Genomic DNA, 13147 nt, shown 5'->3' with positions numbered 1-13147 from the left:
CAAGTGACTGAAATTCCAGGGCTGGTTTACACTATAGAAATGCAGTCCAGATGTGTTCTGGATGCGTTTCCGCATGCTCGTTCCCTTTTTTATGCATTCCAGTTTATTTTTTCCCTCTCTTTATCTTCAATTTAAATAGGGTCATGTGTGTTCCAGTGCATTTTTCTTGCATTCTAATGCGTTTTTGATGCATTTTAGGGCCAGTTCACACTACATGTGTTTCATTGTGCTTTTTTTCTGTATCCAGAATGCACAGAAAGTAGGTCAATGGTTGTCAATGTCATAGTTCACATCAGTGCTTGCAGTTCCAGTGCGTTCCAGATGCAGAAAACGTAGAACATGCTGCATTTTTTCTACACAGAACTGTACTGAAATGCAATAAAACACATAAAAAATGCACCGAAATGCACTGGAACGCACCCAAAACTCACAAGAACGCACATGCTCCTATTTAAATTGAAAAAAGAAGGGAAAAATGAACTGAAACGCATAAAAACACACTGAAAAGCATCAAAAACACACATGTGGAAACACATCCAAAATGCATCTGGACTGCGTTTCTATAGTGTGAACTGGTTCTTAGGGCTTGTTCACACTAGATGCAGTTTAGTGCATTTTTTTTCTGCATCAAAAATGCATGCACAATATTTTCCATATATTCCAATGGCCCTAGTTCACACAAGTGCAGTCAGTTCCAGTCTGTTTCAGGTGCAGAAAAAAGTAGAACATGCTACATTTTTTCCACACAGAGCCATACTTGAACACTGCAAACTTCATCAGAACTGCACCGGAACTGCACCAGAACTGCGTGTGGTGTGAACTGTAAGCAAAAACGTATCCAGAATGCATCCAGAGTGCGTTTTTGTAGTGTGAACTGGTCCTTACTGCGTTCCAGTATGGTTCTGTGCAGAAAAAACACAGCATGTTCTACTTTTTTTCTGTACAGGAAACTGACTGCACTGGTGTGAACTATGGCATTGACAACCATATAACCTACTTTCTGTGCGTTTTGGATGCAGAAAATGAGCAACTGAAACACATGTAGTGTGAACTGGCCCTGAGTCTGGGTTCACACTGATGCTGTGCAGAATTTGCAGCGGTCACTGTGCGAATTCCTCACTGCATCACAATCTCACCCCGTTCATGCGAACCGCTGCGGGTGTGTATGTTACGTCAACAACACCCTGAAATTGGTCCGCAAAACACAGTGCGATGTGCAGAATTGTGTTAATACCCATGTGATCCAAATCTAGTGCGGACCAAAAAAAGGGTCGGATGCGGTGCGATCTGAGCCATACAAAATGTACGGCTCCAATCGCACTGCACAGAATTTGCATGTCATTTGCACAAGAATGCGGTGCTGTTCCTGTACGAATCACATGCAATATACCACACAACCAGGGGCGGACTGACCATTTGGAAATTCGGGCACTGCCCGAGGGCCCGGGGTCAGTAGGGGGCCCCATGAGATGCCCCTGGTACCTTTTTCATAGGCTTTTTTGAGTTTGGGCAAGGACACAGGGGCCCCATGATCCCCTATTGCCCGGGGCCCCATGAGTTGTCAGTCCGCCCCTGCGCACAACTGTGAACCCAGGCTGAATGTCAGGAATGTCAGCTGAGGGCCGGTTCACACTATAGAAACGCAGTCCAGATGTGTTCTGTATGCGGTTTTGCATGTGCGTTTTTGGTGTGTTTTTGATGCGTTCCAGTGCATTTTTTATGCATTCCAGTTAATTTCCCTTTTTTTTTCCAATTTAAATAGGGACATGTATTCTAGTGCGTTTTTGGTGCGTTTTTGATGCGTTTTACCCTGTTCTAGTACAGTTCTGTGCAGAAAAAAATGCAGTATGTTCTACTTTTTTTTCTTCAACTGGAATGCACTGGAACTGCAAGCACTGATGTGAACTATGCTATTGATAATCATATAATCAGGGCAGACTGACAACTCATGGGGCCCCGGGGCAATAGGGGATCATGGGGCCCCTGTCTCCTTGCCCAAACTCAAAAAAGCCTATGAAAAAGGTACCAGGGGCATCTCATGGGGCCCCCTACTGAGCCCGGGCCCTCGGGCAGTGCCCGAGTTTCCAAATGGTCAGTCCGCCCCTGGATTTCTACTTTCTGTGCGTTTTGGATGCATACAAAAAGCAACTGAAATGCATGTAGCGTGACCTGGTCCTTAAGCAGAGCAGACAGCTGCAGTCCCTGTAGTTGTCCAGTGGGTGTCGCTGCTGTGACTTGTTGCCGGTGGGAGCTGTGTCCATAGACTAGGACGGGATACACAGTGCACACATACACACACCCTCCGTACTACTCATCGTGCCCATTCATTAGAGCAGGCTGCCACTCCACTGTAATGAGTGTGTGCTCTGGGAGGCCAGGGTGTGTTTTCAGGACTTGCTCAGCTTGTTCCTCTAGTTGGGAAGAGATGAAAGTTTTCCAGGGAGCTCAGTACTGCTGGGATTATAGTGATGATCGATCCAGGCGATCGCTGCTCCCTGTCCATGCTAGCTTGGGAAGAACTTTGTAGAGGAATCAACAGGAGCTGACAGGATCTCATGACACACCGATCTCCAGGTAAAGCCGATCTCTGTCATTTCACCTGACTTGCCCATACACACATGTCTGATGGAAGTTGTCATGTGGCTACTGATGTCTTCATCTGATTTAACCAAACTGTAAGTGTATGGGGATGATGTACAATCTAGATGTCCTAAGGGCTCTAGAGACCTGATCTGTATCTTCTTTCTCTGCACTGATTCTGGATTGCTCAGATCTGGCTGCAGGTTGGTGTCTCCTGATTAAGATGTAATCATGTACATAGGAAGTTGTAGGTGGTCATACATGTTACAATGCAACCGAGCAATCTCTGGTCAATCATTTTTATGAGGGCCATATCCCATGACAACCCGATCAAACGATTCTCCATAGAAAGGCATCATTTGATAAAATAAAAAATGATGGTCATGCATGCTATTACTTTTTTTTTTAATGACTGATTTCTTCTTTAATCGATCATTGGATAAGAATAATCAATCTGTAGTCAACAACTTGTTGTTAGGCTGCATACAAGGAAGTAAGTTTCCATCAATAGTTGTAAAATTTGATTCTAAGTTATCAATCATATTTCTGTTTCCACCAAGTAATCACTCGAAATGAGATCATATTCATGAACAGCGTATATTGGTGCTGCAGATAAATGCTAGATCATCAATACATTTTCCTATCCTGGACAATCAACTTTGGTTGAATCTGAGTTAAGTTGAATCTACATTAGGAAATGAAAAGGAAAGTTATGGCTATTCAATTGTTTGCAGATTCAGTCTTTTATTTATCGCAATTTAAGCAGCGCTTTACATATATATTGTACATTCACATCAGTCCGTGCCTTCAAGGGGCATACAATCTAAGGTCCCTAATTCACATTCATACAGACATATACTAGGGCCAAGTTAGATGGGAGCCAACTAACTTACCGGCATGTCTTCTGCACATTGATCAAATAATAAAATCAAAGCGTGTGTGGCCGCCAAAAGATTACATGTTCACCTTGTAATATGTGTGTTGCCACCGAAAGATTGCATGTTCACCTTGTAATATGTGTGGCCACCGAAAGATTGCATATTCACTTTGTAATGTGTGTGGCCACAAAAGATTACATATTCACCTTGTAATGTGTGTGGCCACCGAAAGATTCGCCTTGTAATGTGTGTGGCCACCAAAAGACTACATGTTCACCTTGTAATATGTGTGTGGCCACCGAAAGATTGCATATTCACCTTGTAATATGTGTGGCCACCGAAAGATTGCATATTCACCTTGTAATATGTGTGGCCACCGAAAGATTGCATATTCACCTTGTAATGTGTGTGGCCACAAAAGATTACATATTCACCTTGTAATGTGTGTGGCCACCAAAAGATTACATATTCACCTTGTAATGTGTGTGGCCACCAAAAGATTACATATTCACCTTGTAATGTGTGTGGCCACCAAAAGATTACATGTTCACCTTGTAATATGTGTGTGGCCACCGAAAGATTGCATATTCACCTTGTAATATGTGTGGCCACCGAAAGATTGCATATTCACCTTGTAATGTGTGTGGCCACCAAAAGATTGCATATTCACCTTGTAATGTGTGTGGCCACAAAAGATTACATATTCACCTTGTAATGTGTGTGGCCACCGAAAGATTACATATTCACCTTGTAATGTGTGTGGCCACCAAAAGGTCGCATATTCACCTTGTAATGTGTGTGGCCACAAAAAATTACATATTCACCTTGTAATGTGTGTGGCCACCGAAAGATCACATATTCACCTTGTAATGTGCGCGTCCACCAAAAGATTACATATTCACCTTGTAATGTGTGCGGCCACCAAAAGATTACATATTCACCTTGTAATGTGTGCGGCCACCAAAAGATTGCATATTCACCTTTTAATGTGTGTGGCCACCAAAAGATCGCATATTCACCTTGTAATGTGTGCGGCCACCGAAAGATCACATATTCACCTTGTAATGTGTGCGGCCACCAAAATGCACATACTGTGTCATCAACCGATTTTGGTTAAAAACAAGTTGGAATTATTCTGATTAGTCTGGATGGAAAGTAGATAATTCAGCATGCCCATTAAAATCACCTTAATAACCAAGCAGCTTGTGTGCTGCAGGATGACCCCCAGCCCCCCATTATACTTACCTGAGTCAGATCCAATCCAGCAATGTACACGAAGGCAACAGCTCTCACTGCTGTCTCCCTCCTCCCCGGGCAGATTGATAGCAGACAGGGCAGCTCAGGAACGAGCCCACACAGGTACCCCCATGGAAAGGGGATTTCCAGGGGGGGCACGCTTTGAAGAGGAGTCTGGAGCATTGGTGGGGGACCCCTGAAAAGGAGGATCTGGGCTGCTCTGTGTAATACCATTGCACAATACAGGTAAGTATGACGTTTGTTATTTCAGAAAAAAGGACCCAAAGGTTTAGTGTCACTTTAAGTATATGATGCATCAAGCAATCTTTTTGATCTTCCAGTCTTAGCTCGAATTGCACTGTAAATCTATTGATAATACAATCATAAATAAAATCGTTCCATGTATGGCCACCATTAGGTTTACCAAGGCTATGTAATATGTGAACCTACCTAGGCTATCCAATCAATTTGTATTTAATCTGGCCGGCCCTTGTGTGACATAGTTGTTGGCAGATTGAAAGGAATTTGTAAAATGAGATTGTAATGTATGTGGTGAGCCTTAGTCCTCATGCACACTGGACTTTTTTACAGATGCTGTTTCTGGCTTTTGGCACTTTTTTTGGACAGCCAGCAAACTCCCCATTATGTTATCCTATGTGTCCATACACACATAGGCTTTAATCGGGGTTTTTTGGCAGGGGCATTTTTCGGCTGGAAAAACCCCCAGAACTAGTGGGTTTCTAGAGGAGTTTTTTAGCTGTAAGTCCTCATGCACACTGGACGTTTTGATAACGCTGGTAACGTTAGCTGTGTAAAGTCACGTTAAAAATGTGAGTTTTTCAGCTTTTTAAAGTGTTTTTTCATTAGCGTTTAGTGGCATTTTCCCGTGTTTTTTCACGTTTGCGGTTTTTAGCATTTTTTATGAAAAATAAATTATTTTTGGTCAAAGTCCAAAAATGCCGGTTTGTGGCATTTTACAGCGTTTTCAGCATTGGAGCGTTTTTATAGCTAACAACTCCTCTAGAAATCCACTAATCTTGGGTTTTTTTTCAGACAAAAAATGTCCCTGCCAAAAAACGTTGCTTACAATCTGTGTGCGCATGGACACATAGGATAACATGCTGGGGGGTATACTGGCTGTAGAAAAAAGACGTCAACAGCCAAAAACAGCAGCTTTAAAAACGTCCAGTGTGCATGAGGAGTAACACTGAAAAATGTGGTAAAATGCAGCATTTTTTGAGCAAAAATGTTATTTATTTGTTTGGTGTAAAATCGCAAAAAAAAAAATGCAAACACTGAAAAACGCGGCAAAATGCTAAAAACCACTGAAAAACTTGTTTTTAACGCAACTTTACACAGCTAACGCTACCAGCGTTACTAAAGAGCCCACTGTGCACAGAGCCTTAGAAATAGCTTTTCATCAGATGCAGCGGAAGTTGAACTGTTTTTGTTTTGAGGATGTTTATTAAATTTCCTAATAAGAAAAGGTTACAGGGTTTACTTTTACAATGTTACAATGTTTATGTAGCAACAATGCAGAGTACAATGAGAATTAATGCCCTTTCACACTAGATTGCAGGGCAGGAAAGCCATATTTCTGTGTGGCTTCCCGCACCGCATTCCAATCAAACTGCCCTTGCAGTCTGCTACAGGTGGTGGTGCAAGTTAACCACTTCAAGTCCGGACACTTTTACCCCTTCCTGTCCAGGCCAATTTTCAGCTTTCAGCGCTATCACACTTTGAATGACAATTGTGCGGTCATGCAAGACAGTACCATATTAATTTTTTAGCATTTTTTTGAGACAGAAAAGCTTTATTTTGGTGGTATTTATTCACCACTGGGATTTTTATTTTTTTTGCTATATACTTGAAAAAGTCCACACATTTTGAAAAAAAAAGTGTTTTTCTTACAAAATTTTGCAAATAAATAATATTTCATCATAAATATTGGCCAAAATTTATTCAGTTATCTTTTTAGTAAAAAAAAATATAACCCAAATTAGTTTATAACCAAAAATTATAATTTAACATTTTTTTTACATATATTAATTTTGTATACTATTATTTAGTTGTTTTTTTTTTACATACTGTCACCCTAGCAGTACAGTGTCACCATGGTGACACTGTACTACTTGTGGGGGGGTGATGAAGATTTTTTTTTTTTCACTGATTGCTTTTACACCTATAAAGGCTGTAAAAGCAATCATTTCTCCTTCTCTCTGACTGCATTCTTGCAGCCATTGAGAAACACTGTGTGAGCTGTGATTGGTCACAGCTTGTCACATGGTACAAGGCTGTTGTGAATAGCCTTGTACCATGTGACCTCTGTGATCATTCACAGATTTCACACGTAGTAAGTAATGATGTCAGAAGTGACATCTTGCTTACTACTTTGCATGTGATCACTGATTGGCCAATCAGTGATCACATGATTGGGACCTCACGCAGAGGTCCTGTACGACGATCGGTGTTGCACTGTGTCCGGAGGACACAGCAGGCACCGGATCGCAATGCTGCACGCTCCCAGGAAGAGCACACAAGCAGGGGGCAGGGAGGCCATTTATAAATGGCCACCCGACCCTGCACTGCCACCGTCCGGCCGTTTATATACAATGGCCGGATGGGAGGTGGTTAACGACACCCCAAATGCAGGTCACAAATGCAATGTGTTTGCATGCACCAGATCGCATGGTATAAAAGTACCATGTGATCCAGTTGCCGTGCATGCACTACTTTTGATGTAAAATGAAATGGGTGAAATCACACTGCACAGAACTGCATGTGAATCGCACAGGAACCGCACAGCATTCCATGATTCACATGCAGTCCCTAGTGGAGTGAAACGACCCTTAGTATCGTACAGTACTTAGTAATGTACAGTTAAGACCCAATTCACACTTGAGATACCGTGTCAAGTTTTTGGGGCTTTTTTAACTGCATTTTTTGAGTGGCACCATTTATTTGAATGGGCCTCCCTCCTCTCCACAAACTCACTAAAGAAGCTTATATAGTAAAATATGGACATGAGCCAAGCAAGTTTTGCATTGCACATTCTTTATATGTGCCTTGTTGAGCAGAAAATGTGCCGCAAAGCATGCAACTGCTAACCTGCGTTTGGGGTGCCATTAAGAAATAATGGCACTGCAAGCATGTTGTGCGTTTTAGCGCCTTCTTCATTCTTTGTGTGATCGGGGCATTAGGGGAAAAATGTATGCAGTATTAAACTAAAAACAAAAATGTAATTCATTGCATCTTACTAGTCCTGAAATCTGGAGGCTGAGGAGAAACAGAGACACCTTTAGACAACTGCATTGTCAATCAGGTTACCACAAGGCAAACAAGGCATTTGCCTAGGGCAGCATTTTGTAGGGGGATAGCACTGCCCCCTGGAAGAAGGGACATATGCAGCATGGGGACCAGGTGGGATCCAAGAGAGGCTGCTTGATGGTGTATGCAGAGCCCAATTATCATTCCCAGGATGTCCAGAGCTTTGAAGGTGAGAGTCTTTCTCTCTTTCGCAGGGGGTTGTTAGTGGAAGGCTCTCTCGGGTGGGGGTCACTGGTGTTGGTCGGTGTCAGGCTCTCTCCATTGGGGAGAGGGGGCATCTAATTTTTTGTGTTGCCTAGGGCAGCACAAAACCTAAATACACCACTGTTGTCAATCTTGGAGGATGGTAGTGTTAGATTTAGATGGACTTGGCTAGCAAATTGAAGCTGAGCTCCAACTAACACTTGTTAGGTAGTTACATCAAACAGTTTTTGTGGCTTGTTAATATCCTTTGACAGTGCAACAAAACATATGTAACATACCGATTATTGCAATGCCATTGACTTCTATGGTCCTCCCAGCACACTAAATGAACATGTTTTCCTTTTTAAAAACCTGCCCTGCAGCGCTAACATGTGAACAGACACTATTTTTAGTATGGGGAATCTGAACCCATGCATTTTAGCACATAGCAATGACTGTGTTACATCACAACAGCCCTAAGGGCCCATTTATTTGAAAGACCGATCATGTGACGTCACCACCCTGCTTCTCCACTTTTTTCAATCAGAGAGCACTGTGCATTCATTGATAAAAATGCAAAATGTTGTTTTGAGTGCCAGTTCACATATATGCGTATCGGATGCGGTTTGAACTGCATCCAATCTGCATGACATGTGAAATAACATTGCTTTATGGTGCCTGTTCACATTTATCCAGTGCACTGGCAGTGATGTCCGGTGCACTGGCAGTGTGGATTCACTGCAGATTGAAAAAGAGTCATGTATGATTTCTGAGCAGTGCCTTCAGGTTCAGGTGTGGATTACAGTTTGTTGACTTCTATGGGAACCATTTCTAAGTTCCCATGTACACGGGACACTTCTGAACAATGGAAACTGCTGGAAAACGTAGGTTAAAAAATGTCTGTTTAGCTGCGTTTGCATACTGCATTCATGCGTGTTTATGAGCATTTGCGTTTAGAAGCGTTTTTTTAAGATAACTTCAGGAGACCTTCCAAAATGCCCAGAATGCACTGAAAAATAGTAAAAAATTAACTGAGAGGGCAGAAGCAGAAAGAGCAGTATTTGTTGAGATTATCTGTCTTTTTTTTTGTGGTGTTTGGATGTGTTCCAGCTCATTTCTGTGCAGTAATTATTGCAGCAGTGTCTAACATATTTTTTTTCATGCAAAACCTCAAAGTATGGTGTACTAGGTCAATTTGAGTACCGGGAAAACACTTTGCATGCATTTTTCTTGATGAAAAAGGCTCTGGACAGCATCTGGAAATGGAAGAGTTAAAAAAAATTTTCAAACACCTATAAACACTATTAGCCGTTTTGCGTTTGAAATGCTGATAAAATCTACTGCTGAATGCAAGTTTTCTGCGTTCAAAAAAATGACTAAACTCAGCTGCCTGTAAATGACTGTAAACGACATAGTGTACATGGACACATAGGAAAACATTAGAGTGAGTTCAGGGGCTGCTGAAAAAACCGCTGAACAGCTCCTAAACATGAGTTTATCAGCTGCAGTGTACATGAGCCCTAACCCGTATATGTGTGAACAGGATAAAATCCTGAGCTAATCCTGTCCTGAACCTGATGTAAACCTGACATGAATAAATCACAAACCCCAGCGCACAAAAAAATGGATCTAAATAAAATTAAGGTAACGGTATGCTGCTGTGCAACAGTGTAAAACACCAATTAATAAGGAAAGATACATAAACAGCGCAAAACACAAACCTCTTCACCATAAATTGACATTAATCAATACCTAAAGTGTTCATAAATAATTGTGTCATAAATAAATAAATGAAAAAGTCCTTCTTCCCAAAGGTGTATAATAAATACAACAGATAAATCTTCTCCCAAAGAAATTGTGCTTCCACCATCCACCAGTGAAAAATCAGTGAAAAATCAACATCTCACCAATATCTGGTGAGTGCGGTTGATGTTGATTTTCCACTGGTGGATGGTGGAAGCACAATTTCTTTGGGAGCAGATTTATCTGTTGTATTTATTATACACCTTTAGGACTTTTTCATTTATTTATGACACAATTATTTATGAACACTTTAGGTATTGATTAATGTCAATTTATGGTGAAGAGGTTTGTGTTTTGCGCTGTTTATGTATTTTTCCTTAAACCTGACATGAACTGCTGAACAACTACTCTATCAATTCGCTGTGAAACCTGAGCTTCAATCGGCACCGCTCATGGGTGAATCAGCTTTTAATGGTGATCCCCTGTGGCTACTATGTAGCAGGGCAGCTGCTTGGCATGGGACCTGGAAGACCGCAGCAATCGCTGTAGTAGTAGCAGCAACTGCTACAATGAGTCTCTGCTTCAACAGCAATCCCCCTGGTATGTTATATTCGTATATGCATACAAGGTGATCCAATGTAACTACACAATAAAATCCATACCTGGAGTTCAGCTCTAATGACATGTACACAACGCTATGGGTCACTCACTGTATTCAGGTGTCTGTTGAGAAGTGATGTACAAGCAAAATCTACAGTGTGTCAATAGAGAAGTTCTTTCTGTGTATATGGACTGGTCAGTGCTCACTTGGGAAAGGATTACCATATACTGTAGTTTTCCCTATATGCATATGTCCACAAGGTCATGAAGCCATACTTGCAGCACTGGCTTTCATATATTACAAAAATTTTCATGACAAAGTCTTGTGTGAAACAGAAACATACTGTATATGGAATGTATCAGGGGCAGACTGACAACTCATGGGGCCCCTGGGCAATAGGGGATCATGGGGCCCCTGTGTCCTTGCCCAAACTAAAAAAAACCTATGCAAAGGGTACCAGGGGCATCTCATGGGGCCCCCTACTGACCCTGGGCCCTTGGGCAGTGCCTGAGTTTCCAAATGGTCAGTCCGCCTCTGGAATGTATGTATTTCTTGCTGCCAGATGGCCCCTTGGCCCAGGATGGCAATCTGGAGGAACACCTGAACTGGGCTGTGGGATTGAATATGTCTGGAAACTACAGTCTGAAATCACTGTTATGTGGCACAGTTTAACATGAAACATATGCTTAGCCATGTGCTTGTGTGTATAAACCCATTCTACATCCTACACTTCTCTCTGGAGCTTAAGCAGCTGCAGGAAGGCAATTAGATTTCATCACTAGATCTTTCAACTTCGAGTGACAATACTTTTTTGACATGTCACAAATGCTTTACTAATGCATGGAAATACATATGCAGAACTGCACCTTGAACGGCCTATGCATGTATGTGGCCTCTAAGTGGGTGGGCCTCAACACCGAGAGGCTGCATATATGCGTAGCTAAAGATAAACAGAGCTGTGCCAAGAGTGCGTGCCACAGTTGCCGGCGGCTAATGGAAAGCTCCTTATCTCTACTTGCCATCAGAAGCTTTCCAGTCATGTATTACTGCTGGTACATTGCTGAAGATACTGAACCTTGAAGAAGACCGGCCGAAGACGGGTGAAGATGTCTGCACCTGCAAGAAAGCTTGCAGGTTTCACCTCCTTAGAAGATGCATATTTGTGGACTTTAGTTTCCCTTTAACTGTCAAATTCCAGAGCCTCCACTGGCTACTGAGAAACTAGCATTTGACAATATAAGTACAGGGTCAGAGGCTTAGTGCCAGGAGGGCAGGATTTGAAGAAAAGTTAAGGCCTTGTGTTCAGCCTGGACCTAGGATGCAAGAGAATCCACAGAGATCACTTTGAGATGTATTCAGGTGTCCAGGTACCACAAGGTTTGTGTACGTCATCACAGTTGTTACTTTAGGCATGTTTGAAGGTTAACTCCACTTGACCTTTGCGGATCAGTGAGATGATGTGAAACAAGATGCCAGTGATCTTCTTTGGATGTCCACACAGCAATAACCACTGCTATTCCAGGCAATAGGCATTTTGAGTCAATTTCCACCACACTTATGATAGTCCAGGTACCACAAAGTATGTTTCTATCATCACAGTTGTTACTTTAGGCAAGTTTGAAGGTTAGCTCTACTTGACCTTTGTGGATCAGTGAGATGATGTGAAACAAGATGCCAGCAGAGGCGGACTGACCATTCGAGCACTCGGGCACTGCCCGAGGGCCCAGGGTCAATAGGGGGCCCCATGAAATGCCCCTGGTACTTTTTATAGGCTTTTTTGGGTGTGCTTTGAGTGTGGGCAAGGACACAGGGGCCCCATGATCCCCTATTGCCCGGGGGCCCCATGAGTTGTCAGTCCACTCCTGGATGCCAGAGATCTTCTCTGGTAGCTGCGGTGGATGATCACATAGCAAAAACCACTGCCATTCCAAGCAACAGGCATTTTGAGTCGATTTACACCCCACATTTGATGGTTTGCTCACTTTATATCAGGATTTTTCAACTATGGTTTCTGCAGAAGTTGTTAGGGGTTCCTTGAGCAGTAAGCAATTTCTAATTCTCAGATAAGTAACCACTAACACCTTTTTTGCGATCTGTAAGGGGAATTTTCCCCAATGACCACAAATATAAGGAGCACTCTTCCCACTGACCATCACACTAATGTACTGTGAGCAGTAAAAGTAATAATTATTAGCAGGGCTTCCCTGGAGCCGAAAATTAATGTTAAGGGTTCCGTTAAAAATTTTGAAGCTGCTTTAAATTGTTCAACAACATAACCATAGAAAGCAAGATGTGGTGGATCATTCATTCCATGCAATTGCATTTTCAATAGGAGTCTTCCAAATGTACTATACAGTTAGCACATGTACGGCCGACATTAGAGCACGTAGCCTTAAGTAACATGTTTTGGGGTTAACCAATTTATAGTGACTACAGTATCTGACAGCCTTTTTTTATAGCACTGATAGTGCTAACAATCTGATATTAACAGATGCCTTCTTTAATAACAGCAATATTACTGATGCCAGATTTCACAAACCCTGCTCTCTGCTCTCTCTTGTACTGTGCCGTTGTCTGCCATCCTAACACATGGGCAAAG

The 13147-nt window shown here is 42.2% G+C and overlaps 1 protein-coding gene across 1 annotated transcript in view; it reads left to right on the top strand.

The window, feature by feature from the left end:
• Positions 1–2305: 2305 nt before the first annotated feature.
• The window catches only part of CSGALNACT1 (chondroitin sulfate N-acetylgalactosaminyltransferase 1), a 566905-nt gene continuing 556063 nt past the window's right edge, over positions 2306–13147 (top strand). Inside the window, exon 1 of the mRNA XM_089675301.1 lies at positions 2306–2574. The gene's annotated coding sequence lies outside the window, so the exon portion shown is untranslated. The remainder of the gene's footprint in view (positions 2575–13147) is intronic.

Source organism: Staurois parvus, unplaced genomic scaffold, assembly GCF_062004578.1.
Source record: "Staurois parvus isolate SC_StPar_1 unplaced genomic scaffold, SC_StPar_1.0 ptg000013l, whole genome shotgun sequence".
Taxonomy (NCBI): domain Eukaryota; kingdom Metazoa; phylum Chordata; class Amphibia; order Anura; family Ranidae; genus Staurois; species Staurois parvus.
This window is presented reverse-complemented; position numbering and strand designations above follow the sequence as displayed.